Consider the following 24,806-nt stretch of genomic DNA (forward strand, 5'->3'; position numbering starts at 1 on the left):
TCTTAAATGTTCTGATTTACTGTATTTAGAAGTCAGTAGGCATTATTAAGTGAGGTATTTTGTGCTATACGCTGTTATCAAATCAGAATAAATAAAAAGTCCCATGATTGGTTGTTGTGTTGGGTTTCATTGCTCGTACCTCCTTTATATTGTTCAGAATATACATAGACCCATTGTGGGATATTATTGGATCAGCAGCCCTCCCAGCTTTAAAAGGCACATGGCTTTAATAGCTGATAAGACATGGAGTTTATATAATTCCTTTACAAAGTTGGCCGTGGAGGCCTTGGTTAGGAACAGAAGCTCCTGTTACCACATTGTTTCCATGGAGAAATTAGCGTTGGTCACATCATGTTAGCACTCGGCTCCTTTTCTAGGAATGGAGTGACTGCTGTGGGAGAGAGCACTGGTCCTGCTTATTGTTACACTTAGAGCTGTCTCCCTTCCTGTTACTGCAGGAGGCTGGCTTGCTTCTCTGGGCCCTCTCAGTGTTTCCTCTGACCTGAACATAAATCATCTTTGGGGTCCTGGTTTCATTTTTTAAAAAGTTTTCCATGAAACAAAACTGAATCAAACATTTTCTTGTATCATTTTTTTTTTTTTTTTGTAGTTTCTGGTGTACAAAACAATGTGATAGTTAGACATTTATACCCCTCACAAAGTGATAACCCCTCTCCCCCAATCTTTTTACATAGTTTTGAACATTGCCTTTAGAGTATTTCATTGGTGACAAAGGCTTTACTAGGAGAATGTAGAACTGGTCTCAATGAAGCTTCTTGTATTTGTTATGATACAGAGTAAGTTCCTGTATTAAAGAGATCTGCAGGCACAATGGTTGGAAGCCAGATGTAAGCTCATTTCTCTCTCATGTACAGTCTAGAGTAGATAGTCGTCTAGGCTTTCTTTCTTCAATACGTGGCTTCCCCTTGGTGGTTGAAAGTGGAAGCTTTGGTTTTTTACCATCTCCCAGAGAAAAGGATCAGGGGCACACATGCAGTCATTTTAAGAGCTGGACCTGGAAGTAGCACATTCTTTTATCCTAGTGGCCAGAATTTAGTAATTGCCTACATTTAGCTGCAAAGGAGTCTGGGAGATATTTGTAATTGAGAGGCCACGAGTCCAGCAAAATTTCTGTTTCTAAAGGATGGAGAGGAGAAGAACCTTGGGGGTAAGTTAGAAGTCTGCTACATCATGGTACAAATGGGAGGGAGTAAATAAAGTTTGAAGCTGGTGCCAGGATAGCTAGGAAGGCATCTGAGTCCAGGCACACAGAAATCAGGGCATATTCAGCCTTCTAGAGGTCAGGGCAGCTCATTGCTCTGAAACTAGGCAGTCAGGTAGAACCCAGGTGCCGGAGGGAGTATAAATAATCTAGAAGACTTCAGTTGTCAGTAAGAGGAAACTCATCAGTGTGAGTGGTACAGTAGAAAGAGCAGTGTGGACTAGGAGTTAGAAGACCTAGGTTTGAGTCCAGCCCGTCCACTTCATAACTGGGGCAACGTACTCCAATGAGCATGTGTTTTATCATCTAGAATATGGGGATGACGGTGATGGGCTTTCTAGTCTCCCAGGCTTAATGTGAGGATAATGGATGGAGGCTGCAGTTTGCACGGAAATGGGCCTAGCATCTGTGTTATTAACCTTTGTGTCGCCAGCACCCAGCCCAATGCATGGCGTGGACATATTTGTTGAATGAAGTATGAAATATTATGAGAGGTGGGGAAATTCATTGTGCTAAGGAGATGTTAATCCTGGACAGTCTTCTCTGGTAGGCAGAAAGGTTCTTCTGCTCTTCACTGGCCAAGGCTTTGGGCCTACATGTAAAAACCAGGTACCCCACCAGGGTGCGGGCAGATACCAGGACAGCTTGTAACCGGGTGGCACATGACACATAGTGTGTCCTTGGCAAGTTCATTTGCTTACTCTACTGTTAGGTGACAGAATACAACAAAACTGAGATAGGACTTGCATTTGGATGTCATGGTCCATGAATGTGAACTGATCATTTTAAAATAGTTTGGTCCAGCTGCAGCTTCACAAGGCCACCGAAACTTGATTTCTCATTTCAAAATAATCAGATGCAGTTGTAAAATTCTTCTGTTGATTTGGAAAAAATGTATGGCTTGTTCAAAACAATAACTATTTGTTGAAAATACGATATAGTAAGTGGTTACAAAGATGAGCTTCATGTTTCTATCTATGGGCCATTTTTATTCTAGCATTAGGGATTTTTTTTTTTTTTTTTTGCTGGGAATATGTGGGTTCAGTGGACTAATCAGTGTTTTGTTTTGTTTTCTTCATGAAGGGTTTCTTTTATTCATTTTGTTATTTAATTTGTTTATTCATTAAAGGTAAGCTTCTTTCTTGGAACTCAGTGGAGTATTTTTAAATGGACTTCACTGGGAAAAAGCAGGGATTGAAATTATATTCACAGTATGCACTTGACTTTGTGAAACTCTCATCCGTAGAAGGAGGGAAATGCACCAAAATGTTAATAGAGGTTCTCATCTCAGGCAATTAGAGGTGATTTTTATTCTCATGTCCTTCTCTGTGGTTTCCTAGTTTTCAACAATGAGCATGTATTACTTATATAATCATAAAAGTCCAGTTAAAAATTAGTCCCACAAATTAATACTCTCCAGCCAAATCAAGAATCTTTATTTTTGGCAACCTGGCTATAAACTTTCATGTTAACTCAGACCTATCTAGATTATTTTCTGACTGAGGCATTAAAAATCTTGTTATAAGGAGGATGCTTTTCTTCTGGAAATCAACATAGAAGGCTAAGCGTTTATAGTATGTCAGGAAAGATGTCCTAGTAACTCTCCTCCTAGAATTTGACCAGCCTTATTACAGTCACTGAAGATGATGAATTTTGCAGGTTTCCCACTCACCGTGTGACTGTTTTTTCCTTCATTCTTCCTATACTCCTGTGTCCCTCAGGTACCTCTGAGTGTTATCCTGGGATTGGGTGACCCTGTCCTTCGCCCTCTCAGGCCCCTTCCCTTTCTGGTGATCTCAGTTCACATCCTCTCTATCTGTTCATGACTGTGTAGATTTGGTTGTGGCTTCTTCCCCCCATTATTTGTACAGCCTGAAGGGAGCTGATTGTTGTTCTTTCCCCTGTGGCAGCTTCCCTTTGCTCCTTGTCATTGCTCAGGTGAGTGGCCTGAGCAGTGCTCCTGGGACGCAGTGAAGACTCGAGGTCGGGACTACAGGGAAGGGGCAGGGGCACTGAGCTGGCTGAGAAGCTGGGGGAGGCACTGGGCACGGCAGGCTCAAGCATGGCTCTTGGAGAGAACTGCTTGGAAGCCAGGCAGCCCCTGAGCCATGCGTTTGTCTGTGGAGATCCTGCGGTGTGGCAGCCACTGTTCTAGATGCTGGCTGGGGGCACAGGGGTGAGCAAGGCACACCTGGCCTCTGCTGTCCTGCTTACAGTAACAGGTTGTAAAAACGGCCCCGGAGGTGGTTACATATGCCCACTTGTCATGGAGCAGGAGGGCCAGAGTTGGGATGATTCCAAGGCCTGACTCCTTGGATATCCCCAGTATTTTCCGTTGGGAGGGGAGGAAATCAAGGAGACCTCTTGGTAAAGCTGAGCTGCTTTTCCTACTCAGACAGTCTGGGCCCAGGCAGGGCCTACAGGCAGAGAAAGCAAAAGCTGAGGGCGTGAGTTCAGGGCTGGCTCTCTTAGTCACCTGCCATCTCTGAAGTGCCCCAGGTACGTGTCCATCTTTTCTAAAGAGTGATGGGCCAGTTTGCTCATAGCGGTCCATATTCGTGCGTGCTGCAGCTTTGTCTGAACGCAAGCCTGTATTTTCCCCCTTGTTTTCAACCTTCAGTGAGGACCAGCCTGTCAGTGTCACTCCAGTGGGATATTGGGCTGTTACCTTCAGGAAACTAGTTTTAATTAACCTCTGCCTACCTCCTCATCACCTGACCACCCCTGGTCCTTTTCCTGGTGGCTCAGAGTCTGGCCTTTGCATATATTGAGAATATTTTTCTGTGCTGTTGCTCTTTGGGAAACTCCTGATGACCAGCTCTTGCAGGATCTTCACGCATCGCTGTCTGCGAGGCTTTTGACCACCCAGAAACGTGTGGAGTTGCGCAGATGGAAGTGATTTCCCTGAGCATCCTTGTTGAGTCTCCTTTTATGTTAGACTTCTCTGGCAGATCTAGGACTTGGCCATGTGTCCTGTTCCTTGTGTCCTTGGGCAAGGTACCAGGTCTCTCTTGAGCCTCAATCGCTATGAAACAGTCTGAGCATTGAACTTCCCTCAGTAGGTTGTGAGGATAACCCGATACCTAGTTGTGTGTGATGATTGCGGTAGCCTCTGAAGCGGTCTCCTGCTTCCAACATTGCCCCGCTACCGTGTGCTCTCTGCCCAGTGAGCCCGTGAAGAGGGGTGGGGTCAGATCAGGTCATGCCTCTGGCTTAGAACCCTCTAGACAGTAGCTTCCTGTCTCACTCAGAGGAAAGGCCAAATCCTTAGCACGGTGCACACGGCTTCCCCGTAGTTCTCTGACTTCATCTCCAACCCCAGGGCCTGGTGCACAGTTGAGCACACGGGGTTCCACGTAGCATGTGCTTGGCACCCCCTGAGTTATGCAGGGCGCAGCTTGTGCAGCTGTGTGCACTGATCCGGCATGTCCCTGTCACGCCACTCCGGCCACATCAGAATCCTTGCTGTGCTTCGAAGATGTCAGGCATGCTTCCGGTTCAAGCTCTTTCCCCTGACTGCCCCCCTGCCTCAAACGCTCTTCCCCCAGGTATCTGTACGGCTCGTTCCCTCACCTTCTTCAGCTCCTTTTTCAAGTGTCACCCTGTTTAAAATTGTACTACCCAGCCCACTGTCCCGCCACATGTTCCCCATTTCCTTTTTCTGCTTTATCTTTCCTCTTAGCACTCATTGCGGTCTAGCATATTCTACAATTTGTTTGGTTTATTTTCTGTGTTTTCTCAATAGAATGCAAGCTATGCGGGCATATCACTACCCTATCCCCAGTGCCTAAAACAGTGCCAGACAAATAGTCGGGACTTGATAATGAATGAATGAATGAGTTTGCAATAAAGCAAGTGAAGTGTTTGATACAATGCTTAGCACACAATAAGCACCCAGTAATGCTGGCTGCCATTGTTTTTATTGTTGTTGGTTACGCTTCAAGGGAGCAGCTCCAATTTAGCTTTCTGTGAGCCCTTGCCCAGCCCCTTCTCAGGTTGAATCAAATCACGACACCTCTGCTCCTTGCTGCTCTTCCCTCTGGGCCTTCACTCTCTGCATGGCATTTATCATGCCACATTAGTGGGGCCTGTCTTACTCTTTTCCCTGTTTGAGTCCAGATTGTTGCAGGGCTTGTTCAGATTTGTCTTAAGTGCCCTGTGCCCTCCGGTTGGCACATAGTAGGGGCTCAGGACGTGGTCCCTGCAGGCAACCAGTGTAGGTAGGAAGAGCTCTCACATCCATCAGGACCTTTACTGGCGGCGTTGGCTCCAGCTTCTCTGCCTAATGTTTGCACGAGGGAGGGTTCGGCAACCATTTAAATGATGGAATCACTAATGTTATATTTAGAGCACATTTTGGAGAGAAGAGGCCCTCCTGTGTGCAGTTCTCTGGATGATGGCATCTGAGTGGTCTGCTTGTTCCACATCTGAGTCTGGCCCTTTGGCTGCTCAGGCTCCAGGAGCTTGGGGGTCATTCAGTGGAGAGGGGTGAGCAACACCAGTGTGTTTGGAGGAGGAGAGAAAGCTTGAGCTGGCTCTTAGGGGACTTCGGGTGGGGGAGGAGGCTTCTGGAGGTGACAGTCTGGGGAGGGGGGGAGTGCTTTGGGAGGCATGGTTAGGTAGGTGCTTTGGGCCATGTGAGGGAGGACCTTAAATGCCAAGGCAATCAGTTTGGCCTCTTGTATTTGGTGGGGTGTCTAGAATGGGGCGGGGTAGGGGTCAAGAGGAAGGGGTCAAGGGGAACGGGATGTGGGGAGAAGCTCTGGAGTCATTTTTCTCCTTTCCAGAAATGGAGTTGTCTTGTGGGACCCACGGGTGGCACAGCAGTGCCAGAGGCCATGCCAGCATTGGCACCCCCAGGGCATCAGATCTTCGGCTGAACTAACCAAGTGAATGGACTGAGGAGTTAAAAGAGGGGGTTTGGCAGGGACTGGGGCACGGGAGGGGGCTTTTTCTCTTTGGCGGCAACTGTTGGTGTCCTGGCGTCACTGGGATTTTCCTACGCTGCTCTGGCTGGGCTCACCTATTCATAAGCCACTGTTTCTCTGGCTTCAGTTGGACTCCTACACTGTGTGCAGGCCAAGCGGTCCGACTCATCAGTCAGTCTTGTACCAGGTTGCTTTACAAAAGAGCTTTAAACCTAGAGACAGGCCAACTCAGATTCCAGTGTCAGCTTGGCCAGTAACTCTCTGTGTGGCCTTGGCCAACATGCTTGTTCTCTTAGGGTTCACTTTCTTTATCTGCCAGGTTCGCAGCGAGCACACTAAATCCCTGTGTGCTAGGCTAGAGACCCTTAAATCCCTCCCGCCTTGGGTCAGGATTAGCCTCGGATGCTTGGGAGGGACTGAGCTTTCGGGCGATAGCCCGGTGGCCACACTATGGAAAGGGCAAGGCTCGACATAGTGTGTCTTAGGGGTTTTGAAAATTGTTTACTCACCCAGGGACTGATACATTCTGCAAAACTCAGGAGGGTTCTCTTCCCCTTCCCCTTGCCTGCTTTGGGATGGGATGCCTGAAGTGACCTTGGCTTGGTGGCGCCCTTCCCATCTCCCATGCTGCACTGCTGACCAGGGCTCTTGCTCCAGGCCAATGGTTCTGAGCCGCCTGTGCCCGCTGCCACCCTCTCAGGCCCTTTTTACTGAGATTTCCTCTTAAGCTTTTCCTCCCTTTCCTTGCATCTGACTTCAAACCCTGGGCCTAACCTGTTCAGCTAGGACAACCTTGATGGCACGAACATATCCCTACACACTTGCATCCCTGTTACTCTTAAAATGACGTCCTCAGCCTTTTTCCACGTGGCTCTCCAGTTGTCATTATGCTCATTTAAGATGGCTGCATAATATTCTATCAAGGGAATGTCTTCAGTGAGCCATGAGCTTGTAATGGGGGCATTTAGATTGCTTCTAATTTTTGCTCTTTCAGCTAATGCTGCATTAAGCCATCTTTGTGTGTTACAGAATCATTTCATTAGGTTGGCATTTATCTAGCTAATGGCAATGGCCCAAGATTAGATAGAGAATCAGAATTTCTTTTTTCAAGAAGAATGTTATGAGGATATATTAACATTTTACTTTAAATGCCAGGAACGTCTTAGTTGTGTTTTCCATGAATGAAGAAGCAAGGTAACAGTAATGTGAAATTAGATGTAGGTGAAAGGCTGTGTATTTACAAATAATGCATGACTTGTTGTTTGTTGCTGGGTGTGGAGGTGAGCAGTACGTGCCCTTCAGGAGTAATCTACCTGCTCGAATTGTATCCCTATCTTTGATGCTTTGATTAAAATCATAACATAGTAAAATACACACTGATCCCTTCTTAAGGATGTTTTTAAGAGAGGCCCTGAAACTAGGATAATTAAATAGAATCTCTTAGGAAAAAACAGGTCTCCCTAAGCCAGAGTGAGCTTGTAGGGAAGTGTTTTTAGTAGTGGAAGCAGGTTGCAAACTTGCTAAAGGAATTTGCTTTTTGTTGACCATCAGGAAATAACCAAAATTAAACCGACAAACAAACATCACTCACGGACTTGGTCCGCACTACTCTTTTGAGCCTGAAATCTGTGTTGACTTTGGGGTGCCAGGAAAGGCTTCCTCTTTCCTGCTAATCTGTTGTTATTGTTTCAGTCTCTGGTTGATACGTAGACCCGTGCTCTAGGTTTTGCATTTTAGCTTAATCCAGCAAACATTTAGTGAGCCTTTACATATAAGGTTGCAGGGAAGAAAAATTTGGGAAGCAAAAACCCAATACATCCTTGTTTCTGGGACCTCATGAACTGGGAATGGTCAGCCCCTCCTTGTTAGAAAAGGTAGAAATTCCGTCTCATTGGGCAACTCTGGCAGGGGAATCTAGAAAGGTGTTACGGAGCAGTTGCTTTTGTCAACAGCTTTTAAAGGACTGGCTGAGATGGAGGCTGGACATTCCCAGCAAAGGTAAAAGGCCTGAGTAGAGGACATGGAGATAGAAGGACATGGAGGTATGTTTGGGGTTTGGCTGAAGCAATGGCACATGTAATAGTGGTCACAGGGTAGCACTTTATGCCAGGCATGGCGCTGGGAGCTTTATATATACACTCATTTAATCCCTTCAGGGATCCAACGAGGTACTATCATTGTTTCCATTTTACAGATGAAGAAATAGACATAAAGCAAGAATTAACTGCCCGAGATCACACTGCTATAGAGCTAAGATTAGATCCAGTTGGTCTGGCCTCTGAGTCTCTGTTTCTAACCACAAACCTATCCTGCCTCTGATGGGAAGAACAGGCCCTAGAGCAAGAAAGGTGGGGAGACGTGGTATTTTAGAGGCTTATAGTACCAACATGTAGGGGTGCAGAGGTGGAAGAGGGGCCAGAGATGGAGAGGAGAGGGATTGCAGAGGTGGGGATGGGGGAGTTTGTTAAGAGTCCTGAGCGGCTATGGGAAGAAAGAGTTTCAGGGAGGGAGTTTGTCAGCAGGTTCCGCGCTGCAGGCAGTTCCAGGTCTGAGTCAAGGAGAAGGCCAGGAGGGCCTTCGGAGAGGGGCAGCTGGGCAGTAAACACAAGAAGCTGCTGCCTCGGCTCCTGACTGTGCACTGCTGTTGGTTCTGGAAGGATTCTGTATTTTAAAGATGGCAAAGCAGGCACAGGCATTGGGTAGCATTGCCTGTGTCCTTTTATCAGTAGGAAGAGGCGAGCATGACAGAGAGGGGCAGGTGAGAGCTGGCACTGCTAATTTGGCAAACCCAGTGGCTTTTCTGCAGCCTAATGATTTTTGAAAGCTGTTTGCTATGCTGAGGCACAAGTGACTCCCTCATCTGAACGCCGTGGCAATCGCTACTTTTCCTGGAAAATTGGGCCCATGTGGGCTCTGTGTGTGGTTTATTTGAGTTCCATTTTCATAGCCTTATTACCTTGTTCCCATGATGCAAGACGCCTCTCTTGTCTCGAGCTTTGCTGTGAAAATTGTTTCTTAAAAGGCTCAAAGTGATCTCTCATCATTGGGGTAGTGCTCTCTCCACAGCAGCACTTTTCTGCAAACTCGGCACACACTTTTCATCACCCCTGACACCAGTTGTCATGTTTTTCTAATCGGTGGCAATTTACTGAGAACTTGTAGGCAGCTGTTGAATCTCACTACCTAGGTGTTTGCCACAATTTCTTCCAGAAGAGTTTGTACATGTAAATATCCATTCAGCTCCTTCCTGTCTGAAATGTGGCCCTACCTTGCTAGGGCCTGACACCAGCTTTGTCCTCTGGCCTTCAGTTGATAGCAAGAGCAGTTAGCATTTATGGAGTCTGACCCGTCAGCCGGTACTGTGCTAAGGGACTTACGTGCATGATCTTAATTAGTCCCAGGCTCTATAAAGAAGGTACTATTACTTCCCCCACTTTACAGATAAGGCAAATGAGCCTTAATGAGGTAGAGTAACTTGCCCCACGTCACACAGCTAGTAAATAGCAGGGCCGGGCTTCAATCCAGCCTTTCTGACCTTGGAGCCCAGGTACTCTGTTCATTCATGTATTCATTCATTCAGCAATGAACAATTGTTTACGATATGCCACACACTGTTCTAGACTCAGGGGATACAGCAAAGGGGGGGGGGTAGCAAACATTTCTGCCTTAACCTTCATTTGAATTTGGGGAGATAGAGAAAAAATAATAAAATATACATTGTGCTACATGGTAATAAGGACTACGGAGAAAAATAAAACAAGGAGATCCGCTAAGAAGTGTTGGGAGGATTTTAAACAGAGCGGACAAAGAAGCCCTCACCGAGGAGACAAAATTATTAGGTTAAATAGCAAACAAACCCCCAAATCTCAGTTTATCGACCCACGATAACTTTATTTCTTGCACAGAAAAATTGCAGTGTGGCTGCCCCTGGTTAGCAGTCATACTTACTTGTGATTATTGAGGGACCCACACTCCTATCTTGTGGCGCTGCCCTCTTTATGGCCCTCGTATTTCTTTCCATTTAGTTGGAGGATGAAGGACAAGAGAGAAAGTTTTGTGGGGAAGTTTTCATGGGCCTGTGTGGAAGAAGCATGCATCTCTCCTACCCATTGGCCAGACCTCAGTCACATGTTTGTTCCTAATTGCAAGGGAGGTTGGGAAATGTAAGCCATGTGCCCACAAGAAAAAGGAAATGGGTTTTGGTGAACTCATAGCATCATGGATGCCATAGTGCCTGAGATGAAGAAGTGAGTCACGTGTTTACCTGGAAGAGCATTAGGCAATGGGAACAGCAAGGTAAAGGTGGCCAGGGTGGCTGGAGTGGAGTGAGGAGAAGGTGAGGAGGAGAGTGGTAGAAGGTGGGGCAGAGAAGTAATGGTGGCCAGGCCATGGGGTTCATTGTCAGGACTTGGTTGCATTGTGATTGATGAAGAGAGCCAGGGACATTTCAGAGTTTTGAAAGAGGAATGACATGATCTGAGTTATATCTTGAAAGGATCACTCTTGCTATTGTATTGAGAATAGACTGAGGGAGGAAGGCGGGCCCAGGGAGCGCCCTTGGAGTCTGTTGGAGTTATCCAGTGACGAGAGCAGCCAGGTCCCACGTGCTGGAACAGGGTAGAGATGGTAAGAAGTGGTTGCATTTGAGATCCGTAATAGAAGTGAAACAGCAGGTTTTGCTGTGGGGTGGGTGGTGGAGTGTGAGAGAGGAATCAGGATTGTTCTGAGGTTTTGGCTTTTGCTTAATGACTATTAGTCTCACTTTCTACTCTCAGAAGTAAGAAGAGGAAGAAAGTTTTTGGAAAAAGATGTCTGAATGCCGTCTGGGCCCTGACCTGTCTCCTACAGCCTTTTCTCCTCCACAGTACTTTCTTCGGCACAGACTGGCAATTCTCATTCATAACTGAACTTTCAGAGGGGGAGGGCATTTGTAGCTCCCCCAGCACAGAGCGCGGATGGCACAACAATGGCGGCCTCACATCATTCTCTGGGATTTTCGGGCCAAGCCTTGGGGCCCCTTGGACTGATGTGGAAGGGGCTCAATGTCCCCTCTGGGTGGCTGAGAGATACCTGCAGAGGCCACTTCCAATCCCTGCTGTCTGTCGTGAAAGAACATAAGTGTATTTGGAAGTGGGAGCAGAAACAGTTTCCCTGGTTCTGCCTGGGCTGTCATGTCTTGCCAAGGCAGAAACTAGAGATGAAACTTTTTAACAGACAGTGATCTCACTCGGAGCATAGAAGGTAAGAAAGTCCGTGTTAAACAGAGCAGGGTATGATCTGTGGCAATAGATACTACATGCCTGCTAGGTACTGGGCAATGGCTAGGTATTTTGGTTTCACTAGAGAGCAAAACAAATAGACTATTCCTGCCCTCAAGACAAAGGTAGACTCATGTGGCTAGAACACAGAAAGATTTGGGTTTGCTGGAAAAAATTATATTTATACCTAAGTATTTTTTTAGAGATAGTGAATGATACTGTATTTTTAATTTCAGTGTCCACATGTTCATTGCTAGTATGTAGAAATACAATTGCTGTTTTACATTTATCGTGTATTCTGCATCCTTGCTCAACTCACTAATTAGTCCTAGGCATTTTGTGTGTGTGTGTGTATTCCTCAGGATTTTCTACCGAGACAGTCGTATCATCTGTAAATAGAGATCGTTTTCTTTCTCTCTTTTCAATCTGTATTTTGTTATTTCCTTTTGTTGCCTCTTGTGCCGTTGAGGACTTCCAGTTCCCTGCGGAATAAGGGTGGTGAGAGAGGGCATCACTGGCTGTCCCTGATCTTAGGGGGGAAGCAGTCAATCTTTCACCATTAAGTACATTGTTAGCTGTAGGGCTTTTCCCAAATGTCGTTTGCCCTCTGCTGGTATGGGTGTGGGTGGGGCAGGAGGTTTTCTGCAGTTTGGCTCAAGTAGAGTTGTTATTATCTGAAAGTTTTCTGTCTTGTTGGAGGGAGCAAGCTTTCGTCGGGACTTTTTTTGTCTGTGCCCGTTGGCATTTCCAGGTTGCCGGCCCTTCGTGGGTGCGTGAGGCAAGAAGAAAATGCGGGGAACTCACCACAGTGTCCTTTCTGGGGTCCTGAGGTGGCCGACTGGTCTGCCTTCTTCACTCTGCCTTTCAGAGACTTCTTACGTTTGTTTTACATAGAACGTCCGGGGGCTTTAGTTGCGCATAGCAGGGGGAACAGGGGAAAGCACGTCTATTTCGTCTTCCTGGAAGTGGAAGTGGTTGGGAGAAATTAGAGAATGTAGGTTGGGGCCAGTTTACGAAGGGCCTTAATACAGGGTTTTGACTCTGGAGGTGCCAGGAGGGCTGCTGGAGGTTTAACTCCACAGCAGTGTGGGGAATGGTTGGGGGTGGGGTGGGAGAGGGGAGAGACCCGAGGCTGCTGCCCGAGTCCAGGTAGGAGATAACGAGGTTCTGAACTGTGACGGCAGACATGGGGCAGAAGGAAGAAGAGGAAAGGCCACCTGGGCAACGAGGAAGTGCGAGGAGCTGAGGTTGAGTCTGCGGGTTCTAGCTTGGGCACCTAGTTACGAGATTGGAAGGAGGGGAGGAGTGTATGTGCAACGGAGGAGTACGTTCGAGGCGTTTCAGAGCACATCCGGAAGTTTGGGCTGGCTGTGCTTCCCTTCAGAGAAGGCTCTGCAGAGGAAGCCTGGCTGCTGTGTACAAATCCAAGAGCTTGCCTCTGGGCAGAGAAAACAATGTGGGAAAAGGCACAGGTACAGGAAACGGCCTGCTGGGCCTGGTGGGACCCCAGCTAGCTGTGGCTGAAGTGGACAGGTACTGGTTCCGTAACTAGGAAAGATGCTGTAGGAGTTCACAGAAGAAAGAGGCTCCACAGCGGGAGCGGATACTGCCGGTGGTCTGGCTGGCTCCGTGCCTTCTGTTCTTTATGTGTTGGCATCAGTCTTTTCCACTACAGACAGGCCACCCTCCCTGTGGGAGCACCGCTGCTGGCAGTCCCCGTTGAAAAATTCCAATGAAGGGATAACTCGTTTCTGTGCCTCCATATATCAAGTCTGCAGAAAGGCTCTAGTTGGCCAGGTTTAGGGTGGGTGACGGGCTTATCCTTTTGGACGAGTCACTGTTGCGAAGCAGTGGAGTAGTTTAGTCTGGGCTGAATCCTTTGCCCACCCCCGTTGGAGCAAGCAAGGTCCTTTTAAGAAGAAAGCAGAAGAAAAGCATCTAGGTAAGATTAAAAAACAAACAAACAAAACAAAACAGTGTTTACTATGGCTTCGAGGAGCTCTGTGGACCGTTTTAAGCAGGGGACTCGATCAAATTTAGGTTTACTTAAAATGATTGCAGACACTGTATGAAGTTGTGGTTGGAAATAAGTAAATGGCTGGAGTTGGGGAGACTGGTTAGGAGGCCGCTGTAGCTCTGAGCAGAGCTGATGAGACCTTAGTTATTTCGTTTGGGTTTTGCCTCCAGCCACAGCGTCAGTGAGCTGGAGGAGAGGGATAGACTGGAGACAGTTAGGCAGACGGCTTGGTGACCGGCTGGAGGGAGCAGGGAAAAGAGGGGCTTCCGGAGGATTCACGGCCACCACCAGGGGGCAATGACTGTTCTCTGGGAGGCTCGCTTCATCTTTGGAAACCAGTTATTAACTGTGACAGACTCGACATATTGCTTCTTGAGAAATATGAGTGTTGTTGGCTTCTAGTGCTGCACTAACTGGAAAAGGAAGCTGATCGATTGTGTTTTTCTCCCTTTAAAAAGTTTCCTTTCTTTAAGAAATCAGATAATAGGAAATGCAGTCAGGACTGCCTGCCACTCAAGCAATAGATGGATGGGAGGAGGACACTGCTGACGACCCGACCTCTGCTAGCAGCCTGCTCCTCGGCTACTTTACAAACATTCATCCCTTTGGCATTGTCCGTGCTAGAAAGACTTTTAAGGATTTTGAGCAAAGAAATGGCATAATCTGACTTACGTTGTTACAGAGTCCCTCGCTTATTGAGAATACACTGTGGGTGGAGGTAGGAGTGACGTCAAGAGGAGAAGCAGGGAGGCAGGGACCCCAGTTAGGAGGCTGTTGTAATAATCTAGGATGGGAATGGTGGAGGGGGTGAGAAATGGTCAGGCTCTGAATATATTTTGAAGGTAAAAACCAGTTTTGGTGAGGATTGGATATGGAGTAAAAGAAGAAGAGAGGAGATGGGAATAACTCCACATACTTTGGCCTGGGCAACTGGAAGACTGTTGACCAGAACTGAGATGAGTAAGATGCTGGGAGGAGCAGGTCTGGGGGGAGGTCAGGGGTCTGTGTGAGACATGTTAAGTTTGAGACATTGAACGCGCCTTGCACAGACCTCTTGTCCACTTGACGTCTTACTTGAAGCAGGCAGTAGGATATGCTAGCCAGGAGTGCAGAGGAGAAGCCCAGGCTTGGAGAGACATCTGGGCATACCGGCACATACACGTAGGTGATGTGTGAATCCCTGAGACGAGGTGAGACCACCAAGAGGGTGACTGAAGGAATACGGAGAATAGACGAGAACAGTACTGAGCCCTGGGACGCTCTGACATTCAGAGGCAGAGCGCTAAGGAAGAACCAGCAAAGGGAAAGCACAGTCAGTGAGGAGGGTGGAAAATCAAGAGAGCTGTCTTGGAAGCCAGGTAAAGAGAGGAGTCGAGCAAGAGGGAATGATTAACTGGTAGCAACAGCTATAAGGTGAAGACTAAGACTTGCACGTTGGATCTAGCAACATGGAAGATAGGTCAATGTGTGCTTTTGGACCCAGGCTTAACCTTTCAAATAAGTCATAGTTCCCGCCTTGAAAGATAATAAAATGGTGCCAGCCAAGGGTCATTTAAGATTGATTGGGGGATGGCTGGTTAGCTCAGTTCGGTGCAAAAAAAGATTGATTGAAAACAGTCTAAGGTGTGAAGATACTACCATGGGAGTCCAACAGAAGGGGACAATACTCGAGGTCAGATTAATTGACGTCTTCGTTTGTTCATTCATTCATTCATTCCATACATATTTTGGGGTGCCAGGGAGTGGGTGGAAGGGGGAAGGTGGAGTGATTGTTTAAAAGGTATAATGTTTCAGTTTTGCAGATGAAAAGGGTTCTGGAGATGAATGGTGATGGTTGCACAACGATATGAATGTACTTGATAACTCTGAGCTGTACACTTAAAAATGGCTAAGCTTGTAAATTTTGTTATGTGTACTTTATCACATTAAAAAAGTGGAGAGAAAAAATATACTTAGTCTGGAATATAATGTTTGAAATGGATGGCGTTTCAGTAGAAGGAGATAAGGTGGAGAGAAGCAGAGGAAGACATCCAGCTAGAGGGAATGCCGAGAGGGAAGGGACGTGCTATCGGTCCTTCTCGTCTGGATTGTAGGGCCCATTGGGGGAGACCATGTGAGCTGAGTTTGCAGAGTCAAGCCGGGCCAGTTGGTGCAGGCCTGGCAGCCTGGCTCTAGAGTTGGGCTTGCCTCTTAGATTCTGGGAGCCTCTGGAGGTTTCTGCCCAGGGGAGCGCCATTCCAAAGGTGTGCATTCAGAAGATTGTCTCATTAATCCTTCCTGCTAAACCATTGCTTATGCAAAGCAGTGGGATTGAGGCATGCACGTGTATGGTGAAAATTTTAGCCTAGCAGAATTTTAGATACCCGAGCATGCATTAATGAACTGAGTAGGTTATTTTTCCACCCATTTTACAAATATTTATTGAGGACTGTCTCAATGCCCGTAGTATGCTAGGCAGTCGGGGTAATTGAAGGAGTGAATTTCCCAGACCTGTTCTCTTGATAAGCCTACATACAGTGTGGGGATCCCATTCCTAAATAAGAAATTACGCTGCATTGTGCCAAGTGTTGCCATAAACGTCTCATCAGAGTTTCTCGGGAGCTGAGAGCAGGATGTGCCTGGCCTGCCTGGGACACCGGGGAGGCTTCCAGGGAACGACTGTTCAGTGGATTTGAAGGATGAGCAGCATTTTCTAGGCAGAGACACAGAGGTGGGCATCCTGGGAAGACCGTAAATGAAAACTGATTGGGAGTTGTAAGTTTAAAGAAAATGTATAAATATTCTCTTTTAAAGCTAAACTCTTATTTCATTGATTTTTTTAGGTGGTGCTGGCTAGAGTGCATGCTTTTGGACCCAAGCTTAACTTTGCAAATGTGGACTCCTAGGCCTTCATTGGTAAGTTTGTTTGATGCCTTCTTACTAAATTATGCTATGGAGGATCTGTAGTTATCATTTGCACTGCTCTGTTGAGGTTACCAAGCCGACAGCAGAGGTGGAAAGGATTCACAGGAGAAGTGAAATCTCACTGTCGGTTTCTGTGGTAGCTGCACAGAGAGGGCCAGAGGAGGCACATCTGGGGGCGCAGGGCACGGATGCTGCCAGCCTCGTGAAGAGGTAGAACTCCGGTTTTGTTTGGAAGGAGAAGTCCAGGGAGGAGTGAAATGAGCTTTTTGGGGTTGAGAAGATGAGTGTAAGATGTCAAGAAAGTGGGTTCAGCAGCAGACCCACAGGAGCCAAAACTTCGTCCAAAGGAGTTATGGGCAAGAGCTTTGGTAGGATCTGCTGGTGTCTGATTGTGCCGGACCGGAGTCAGCAAACGCTCCTGGGAAGGATGAACTAGTAAATATTTTCGGCTTCGTGGGCCATGTGGGCTCTGTCATAGCTACTCAACTGTGCCATGGTGGCTTGAAAGCAGCCATAGATTATATGTAAATGATGGGTGTGGCTGTGTTCCAAGAGAGCTTTAGGTGCAGAACAGGTGGTGAGCTGGATGTGGGCTGTGGGCTGTAGTCTGCCCTCTCCTTTCTAGACCCAGGCTAAAGCATTTGGACTCTGTCCTGTAGGCAGTGGGAAACCATTGAAATTATTTTGGGCAAAGAAACGAAATGGCAGGAGTGACATGTTAGGAACATTCGTCTGCTATCTGTCTGGACAAGAGGCACGGGCTCTGTTCAAAGGCGGCAGCAGCAGTCCAGGCATGAGGTCACGTGGTTAGCAGGAGTTAAAAATGACAGCAAAGGACCAATAGAAGAGATGTTGCAAAGGGAAAACCACAGGATTTGTGGTCTTCTTAGCCTTCAAAGACAGGAGCCAAAGAAGATGAAAATTTAAACTTGGTAGTTCCCCGTGGTACCATTGACAGAAATGTGAATATGGTGGGTGGAGAAAGGGAGTTGATGAATCTGGTTTTAGAAACCTTGAATTCGAACTTACAGTGGTTCATCCATAAGAAATGTCCAGTAGATAACTGGCAATTCAGGGCTGAAGCCAGGATTGAGAAGGATAGGTCGGGACATATAGAACAGAAGCCATAGGATTAAATAAGTTCTCCTGTGATGAGCAGAGGGCTGAGCCTTGGGGGTTGTTCATAACTCTGGGATGGAAAGAAGAAGGTACAAGTGAACCAGAGACCAAGGAGGAGAGAGTCCCAGGAAGGGAAGAGGACCAGGGAGAAGGGACCTGTAGGAAGGCTGCCAAATTTGTGACAAAGTGGTTACAGATGGCCTTGAGAAACGTGATGTCAGGAGAGGAAGCCAGGTTGCACAGGGTCAGATATAAATAAGGAATAAAGAGTCAGAGACATTAGTAAAACAGGCCACTCATAGAGGTTTGAGTGGTAAAAGAAGGGAGATACATAAGATTTATGCATTTGCATGTCAAAATAACCTTTTCTTTAGCTTTGAGGCAGGCAAAGCGTGCTATGACTAGTTCTCATTTCCTTCTCTGGAACCAAGCTGTGTTTGGAAGTTTGTGTGTGCATTGGGCTTGCGATTGTGTTTTTATGCTCCCTTTGAGGTGTGGTGTTCATAGCTATGCTACAACTTGTACCAGGGAATCCAGCCCATGTTTGGACTCTTGCCATGAGACAAGAAGTGATCTGTTGGGGAAATAGTTGCATTTGCCTAAGTTGGAGGACCAAGTCATTCAACTAAATAGCAATGTATGCTCTGAGCATTTCGAGTGTCCATTCTTTGCTTTGAATTCCAAGTAGTTTTTGATTGGTTTGTGTGACTAGAGCAGTTAAAAGATAGAGTAATGAAAGCAATGGGTGTAACTGGATTAGAGCCACCATTTATTGAACATTCACTATGGACTAGGTACAGTGCTGAGTGCGCTATAGCTATCGTTTTATTTCATCTTTGCAACAACCTCTGACACCGGAAGTAGTATTCCCATTTCAGCAATAAGGAAATCACATCATAAAAAGGTTGAGTAACCTGCCCAAGGTTACAGGGGATCTGAATCCAGCTCTATCTGACGCCTGGTTTATGCTGCTCCCTGTTTTCTCCCATCTAAGCCTGGAATTTCCCCTCCCACTTACAAAGAAAGACAAGAGGCAAATTGAGCTCTTCCAGTTAACTATTCAGAGACTCTAGTGGGTGTTTCCACTTCCTAGGAGTCTACTAAAAGGGTAGAAGAAGTGTGGGATCTGTGGAAGAGGCTAAGACCAAACTTCAAACACTTTAATTGTTTCCCCAGATAAAATTTTCTTTTAGTTAGAGAAGCTGGCAGCCTTGGGATTGGAAAGGAAATATCGCTAGAAGGCATGACAGTCAGATTCCAGTTCTAGCTCTTTATAATCTACTTTCTGTATTTCTCTCTGCTCACCTCCAACGTCACGCTCTGAGGGCAGGGTCCTATTTTTTTTTACCTCCATGCCCCCATCCTCTACATGGTATTGGGCAAGTAGTGTGTGCTCACTAAATATTTGTTGCTTCTAATGAGCCAGGCAGCTTGGAGGAAGGTGCTTAACCTCTGTGTGCCAGGTGGCACTGTGGCTATAGAGGTGACGCAGGACCAGTGCTCTGTCCTTGTCCTAGCAGAGGAGGTAGACAGCACAGATGTATGATGTGCAGTAATGTAAGGTCAGGCAGGCGTGATCATGCTCTGAAGTCAAGTGAGAGAAAGCAGCGGCAGTGATGGGGCTGATACTTTAGTAGGGTCATCAGGAAGCCCTCACCAACAAGGGAAGCGAGGCGCGAGGCTGTTGGGGGAGAAAGTCATAATGGTGCTTGTTGAGATGACTACAGATACGTCAGCTGAGCCATCCATGCTTCGTTGTAGTTCTTTAGCTTCTCTGTGGTTGCTCCCCTCACAAGGGCTCCCCCTTCAGACCTCATGTCTCTGGCCGTGCTGAGCTCACTGCCACTCGTTGGTCGTTGGTCGTGCTCACTCTCCTCTCCTGGCCTGCCCTCTCCTGGTTCTCCTCCAGCCTCGGAGACTCGGCCTCCTCAGTCTGCTCTGCCAGGTTTCTTTATCTTTAGCTTAATAACATGTTGCTCGGTCCCTTTCACGTCACCCCAAGTGTTTTCCCAGGGTGAAATCATCCACTGCTCACCTCTATCCGGGAGTCACCCACCTCTACATATGCAGTCCAGAACCTCCTCCCACCCCTCACTACCAGCTGCTGCCGCACGGGCACCGCCCAATCATCCCTCCCCTGGTGCCAGGTGTGTCCCTCAGTGTGTGGCCTGCCTTGGGCGGGACTGCAGCCCCTCAGTTCCACTACAGGAGTCATTCTTGGCTCTGTCCTCTTCCCTCTACTGTCACTGGCCACCAGTTCGCGTGTCCTGAAGAGCCCACCTTCCTAATTTGTCACTTCAGTCCTTTCTTCTCCCTCTGCACGCCTCCATTTACGGACTCATCATCTGGATGTTTTTTAACAGCCTCTTCGTTGGTCTTCCTGTGTCCATCTTTGTTCTCTGTCATCCCACCCCCACATGCCCATCAGCCTGATGTTTCTAACTCACACATCTGATCATAGCTTTTTTCTGCTGGAAACTGTCTAAGGGCTCCTCAGTGCTTCTGGAATAATACGGAAGCGCCTTCAGTGGGCCTGCAGTCCTTTCCTCATCTGGCCTTGGGCCACGTCTCTCCTTTCCCTTTTCCCTAACCCATGTTTCTGTTTCAGCCCGGCCTTCCCACAGCCAGTACCTCTTGGTGCCTTTGCCGGCGCTGGGCCTTTTTCTGGGAATGGCTCACCTCTGTTCCCCATTTCGGTAACTCAAGTTTCCACTCTTCTGGAAACCTCCCTTCCCCACCCTGGACTTCTGTGACCTGGACATGACCTTACTCTTGGCTCCCAGAGCACCCTGCATTTCTCTCTCTCCCAAAGCCCTTATCAGCATAACTGTTGATTTACTTAGTATCTGTTGTGTTCAGTAACTGAGCTCCTTACGGGTGGGGAAAATACACACACACACACACACACACACACACACACACACACACACACACACAATTTCTGTGTTCTTGTTCAGCACAGTGCACCTGGCTCAGTGTTTGTTGAAAGAGTGAGGATAGCAAGATCTGTTTGTGTCGCCAAACAGCAGATTTACAACATGATCAAGTGTATTTGAAATTGGAGGTTCATTGGCCATGGAGCTTGGTTGGGCCACCCTCTCCTCAGGTTTGAGTGTGGCATAGGCTGTGTTGGGCTTGGGTCTGTGTCTGCCTGTTGTGTTTCCCAGCACACTTACACCTCGCGAATACAACGTCTCTGTATTCCTCACTTCTGACTTTTTTTTTTTTAACTCCTGTTGTTGATGGGATAGTAATAGCAATTCAGAAGGAAAAATAATCCATCAAGAAATGCTCAGGAATGAGGTCCACCCAGCTTCATCCTGGATGAATCCCAAATTTTCTAAATTAACCAAAATAATGATTCTTGCCAACTGCTGACAGCTTCTCCATCCCCCCCTGCCCCCCCATCCAGCTGAAAATTCTTTTCTGGCTGGGGGATGAGGATGGCTACTGGTCCTTCGTGGAGGTGCCCAAGGGCATCTGTGTCTTCATTTGGAACCTTGTGAAGTCCCCAATGATACTCTGGCTCTGGCTCAGGGATGCCAGGTCAGTGTCTAGATGCCACATGGGGCTGGCACAGGGCATCTAGGTGATAGCCAACTTGTTTCATGTGGGGCCTTTAGCCTGATGGCTCATTGCTTCTTCTTCACGTCCTAGTTCTGCCGCAGAACCGGGAAATTGTGCTGAGATAGCAGCTTTTATTCAGAGCTTCATGGTAATCTGGGCAGACTTCCTAGAAGCAGCAGCGCTGCTTAACATAGAGGTGTCCTGCTGATGAGGGGGCTCCAGGGGGCGCTTGGGGCTGCTTTCCTTGCCTGGAAATGCTTAAGATGCTGCTTTCTCTTTCAAGGGACTTTCCGTAAGCCATTCCCTCAGCATGGAATGCGTTTTCCTTCTGGTCTGCCTGGTTCCTGCCTATTCACCTTTCAGTTATCCGCTGATTTGCCTCTTGTTGGGAAGCCTTCTCCACTCCTGATAAGATCTCGTCATCACCATGACCATTATCCTTATATGCTGCTTAGTGATTGCTCACTATGTGGCCAGCTCTGTCGGAGTGTTTGGTGGGGAACCACTTAATATTTGGGCCTTCGTAGGTGTTGGCTGAGGTAAGTGTTGTCATTATTTCCCCAGAGATACCATTCGAGGAAACCAAGGCCCCCATGAACTAAGGACGTGGGAGCAGGGGTTTGCCCCCAGTGCCCGACTGGGTTGGTAGGCTCTTACCCATTCTTCTGGACTCCACTCGTCCCTCTGCCATGCATTCTAGCAGCCCATCCTCCCTCTCATTCACAGCACTCATCACAGAGGCCATTTGACATTTATTTGTGTGGTTATAGACGACTGAATAGTTGTCCCCCACCCTGGGCAGCCCCCGTGAACCCCAGGATGGCAGGAGCCTGCTCTCTACGTAGGTGCGTAACAGAGCTGCCTGGCAGCCTGTCTGACTACCCAGATAGCCACTCACTCGCTGTTCCTCCTTGCCCCTTGCATCATGGGAGTCGGCATAAAAGGGGCTCGCCAGGGCCCCCCACTTTTTAGCCTGCGCCCTCACCTCCTGTTTCCATGTCAGAACCAGCTGTGCTAAGGAAGCACCTGTGCCGTGGCAGGTCTATTCTTCTCACTGCCTTAGTCCTTTTCTCTACCTTGCAAACCCCACCTCATCGCTTTGTAAGGAAGTTCACTCCTTTCTCCTCTCAGGACGGAGCCAGCCCCCCGCTCCTCTGGACTGGCACACACACTGGGGATGGCTCTCACCACCAGGAGTTGTCATGACCTGTGTGCCTGCCCCCCTCGTGTTTCCGGAGCCCCTCAGGACTGGCCCTGACAGTACCTTGTACAGTCAGGGCTGAGGGGTCTAAAGAACTGAGTAAAGGAGAACAGAAGTTGCTACCTTAAAAGCTGGTCCATGATGTAGTTTGTGTGTGCGTGTGCCTGTGCTGGTGTGTATGGGTGTGTGTATGTGTTGCTCGCTGTTTCACTTGCATAATTCATCCTTGTACATATGAGAAACTGTGTCTGTCTGTCTCAGGGGTCTAATGTGGGGCTTTGAATAATAGATGTTTCATAGCTGTTAGATAAATCTTTTCTCCCAAGCTGAAGGTGCCCCCCTTTCCCCTGTCCCCCACCTTGGTACTTCTTCGGGACCCTCTTCCCAGACCCTAGGCAGATCACAGTGATGTGAGAGCCCTCTCTACACTCCAGCAGGCTGGGCAGGTGACTGGCTGCTCTGCTTAGGCCCGCAGCAGGGAAGCCTGGTCCCCCAGGGACACTTCCCCGGGCCTTCAGGGCCCTCTAGGGCCAGGATGGCTGAGCTCCGAGTGACTCATTGTTTTTGAGTGGGCAAAATAAAAATAAAAAAGTGGCTTCTGACCAAGTGGGGAAAATGGGCATGGGGGCGGAGCGGGAAGGACGTTAGCCACGCCTTCGGGACATCTGCCAGCCGCAAACTGAGCTTGGCTTGAAGTGCAGATGGCCTCCAGGACAAGGACGCCTTTGAAAGGCACTGGTCACACTCGTCACTGTGGGACCAGAACCTACTTCAGAATGTCAGTTCTGTGCCTGCTAGAGGTGTGACTTAAAGCAGACCACCCAAGGTCTCTAAGCCTCAGTTTCCTGACCTGTAAAATGGGATGGTGATATAATAATAGTTGTCACCTTCATGAGGTTTTTATAAGGGTGCAATGAAACGGACATGTAGAAAACAGCAAATATCTGTTATCATTATCGTTCTAAAAAAGTAATACTGTGAATAATACCTGTAAGAAGACTTTGGACAAGATACAAAGTCTAAAATGCACAGTTACAGGCTGTGAGGAGTAAGGGAGATGGCGTGTGAGAAAAGCACTTTGTGAATTGCAAATCATGTGCAGTATCATTATTAGCACAGATACATCTGTTATTGTTTTGGCTTTGGAAAAAAAAGGAGCAGTGTTATGAGGTTGAGTCTAAGTTCATTGTTGTTGTTTTGGAGGGAGATTTGTCAGATCGGCCTTTATTGGGATCTTGCACAGAAGCTCTGGGAGACCCCCTTTGGTGATCCCCAGTGCCCCACGCCTGAATGCCACCTGGCAGGGAGGAGCGTTTCTGTAGTCGCTGTTAGTAGTTTAAATGTTTTATGATAAACATGTAATACATAGCAGTGTAGTAAGTTCTCGTAGGTTCACTGGCAGTAAACTGTGGGAATGAAATTACCTCTAGACCAGAGAAATTCTCACTTTCAGAATTCCATGTCTAGTATAACTGAATACATTTAAACAGTTTGTTCAGAATTGGATCTAGACAACTACCACTGTTTTTTCAATGTTAGAAATATTTTCTTAATATCAGCTGCCGACGCTCTTGTGTTTATCTCCATTCCGTACTATGTCCCTGCCTCCTCCCAGCCTCCCACAAATAAAATTGAACAAAAATTACTCTTTTAAAAACATGTAGATACTTTTAAGCAGAGGTTAAAGACTCTCTTCTCCCTGGCTGCATCTAGCCTGCAGGTGTATTTTATTCAGTGGCTCTTACGCTGTTTTAAAACTTTTTAATCTGTGGCTAACATTTAAAAGTTGGTAGGTATTGTCTAAAAATCTGGATTTCCAACTCTTCTTGAACACTTGAAGGTCTGGCAGCGCTGGGTCCATCTTCCCTCACTGCAGAGCTGAGCGGTCGCCCCCCCCCCCTCCGTGTCCTAGGGGCTCAGCTCTAGGTTACCCGGCCCCGCCCAGCTGCTGTGTCTTTACCTGGCCTGTAGGTAACTGATTCTGTAGTCTCTGCTAAACATAACCAGCATCTCTTCCATACTGTGCATCCATTTGGAGTTATTTTCATTAGCAACTTTGATCATGGATAGGAAAGTTACTTCACTTGCTAAGTTGTCATTTTTATGGTAACCCACGTAGCTATAATGTGTTCTGGAGGCTCTTTTGGGTTTAGTTGAGTCCCCTTCTCTCCTCCCTGTGGGAGTTTCTCAGTAACAGTTTTTAAGAAGTCTTCAGCAAGACTTATAAGTCAACATAAAATGTTGACTACTGCAGGATATAAAATTTGATTGCCTGTATTTAAGAGAGGTTGAAAACAAATGAATTGCTTTAATTCAGTAATTTATGATGTTGTAAGTTTGAACAGTTAAAGACACTTAGTCCTTTCTATTAGCCATCTCATGGAAATGGCTATAATTCGGCAGAATCTTTATTGAAATAGCTGAGGAGTTGGAGGTTGTCAGTTCTGGATACCGTCCTCATCCTAGTTTTTTCTTAGGCAAGTCCTTACCCCTTCTAGCCAGTGAGCACACAGGGGACTGGTGTGGAGAGATGGGAGAGGAGGGGCTGCATCCCACAGTCGTTACTTTAGGGGAGTCCTTGCAAACACTG

At 47.3% G+C, this 24,806-nt stretch overlaps 1 protein-coding gene across 8 annotated transcripts in view; it reads left to right on the forward strand.

Moving 5' to 3' along the window:
- The window catches only part of BMAL1 (basic helix-loop-helix ARNT like 1), a 95,260-nt gene that overhangs the window by 12,549 nt on the left and 57,905 nt on the right, over positions 1 to 24,806 (forward strand). For 7 of the 8 annotated variants that reach the window (XM_019729475.2, XM_019729485.2, XM_074336021.1 and 4 more), the window contains exon 2: positions 16,248 to 16,320. The exons of the other annotated variant lie outside the window; for it this stretch is intronic. The gene's annotated coding sequence lies outside the window, so the exon portion shown is untranslated. The remainder of the gene's footprint in view (positions 1 to 16,247; positions 16,321 to 24,806) is intronic. 8 annotated transcript variants of the gene reach the window in all.

The sequence above is a fragment of the Rhinolophus sinicus genome, linkage group LG06, assembly GCF_036562045.2.
Source record: "Rhinolophus sinicus isolate RSC01 linkage group LG06, ASM3656204v1, whole genome shotgun sequence".
NCBI classification, from domain to species: domain Eukaryota; kingdom Metazoa; phylum Chordata; class Mammalia; order Chiroptera; family Rhinolophidae; genus Rhinolophus; species Rhinolophus sinicus.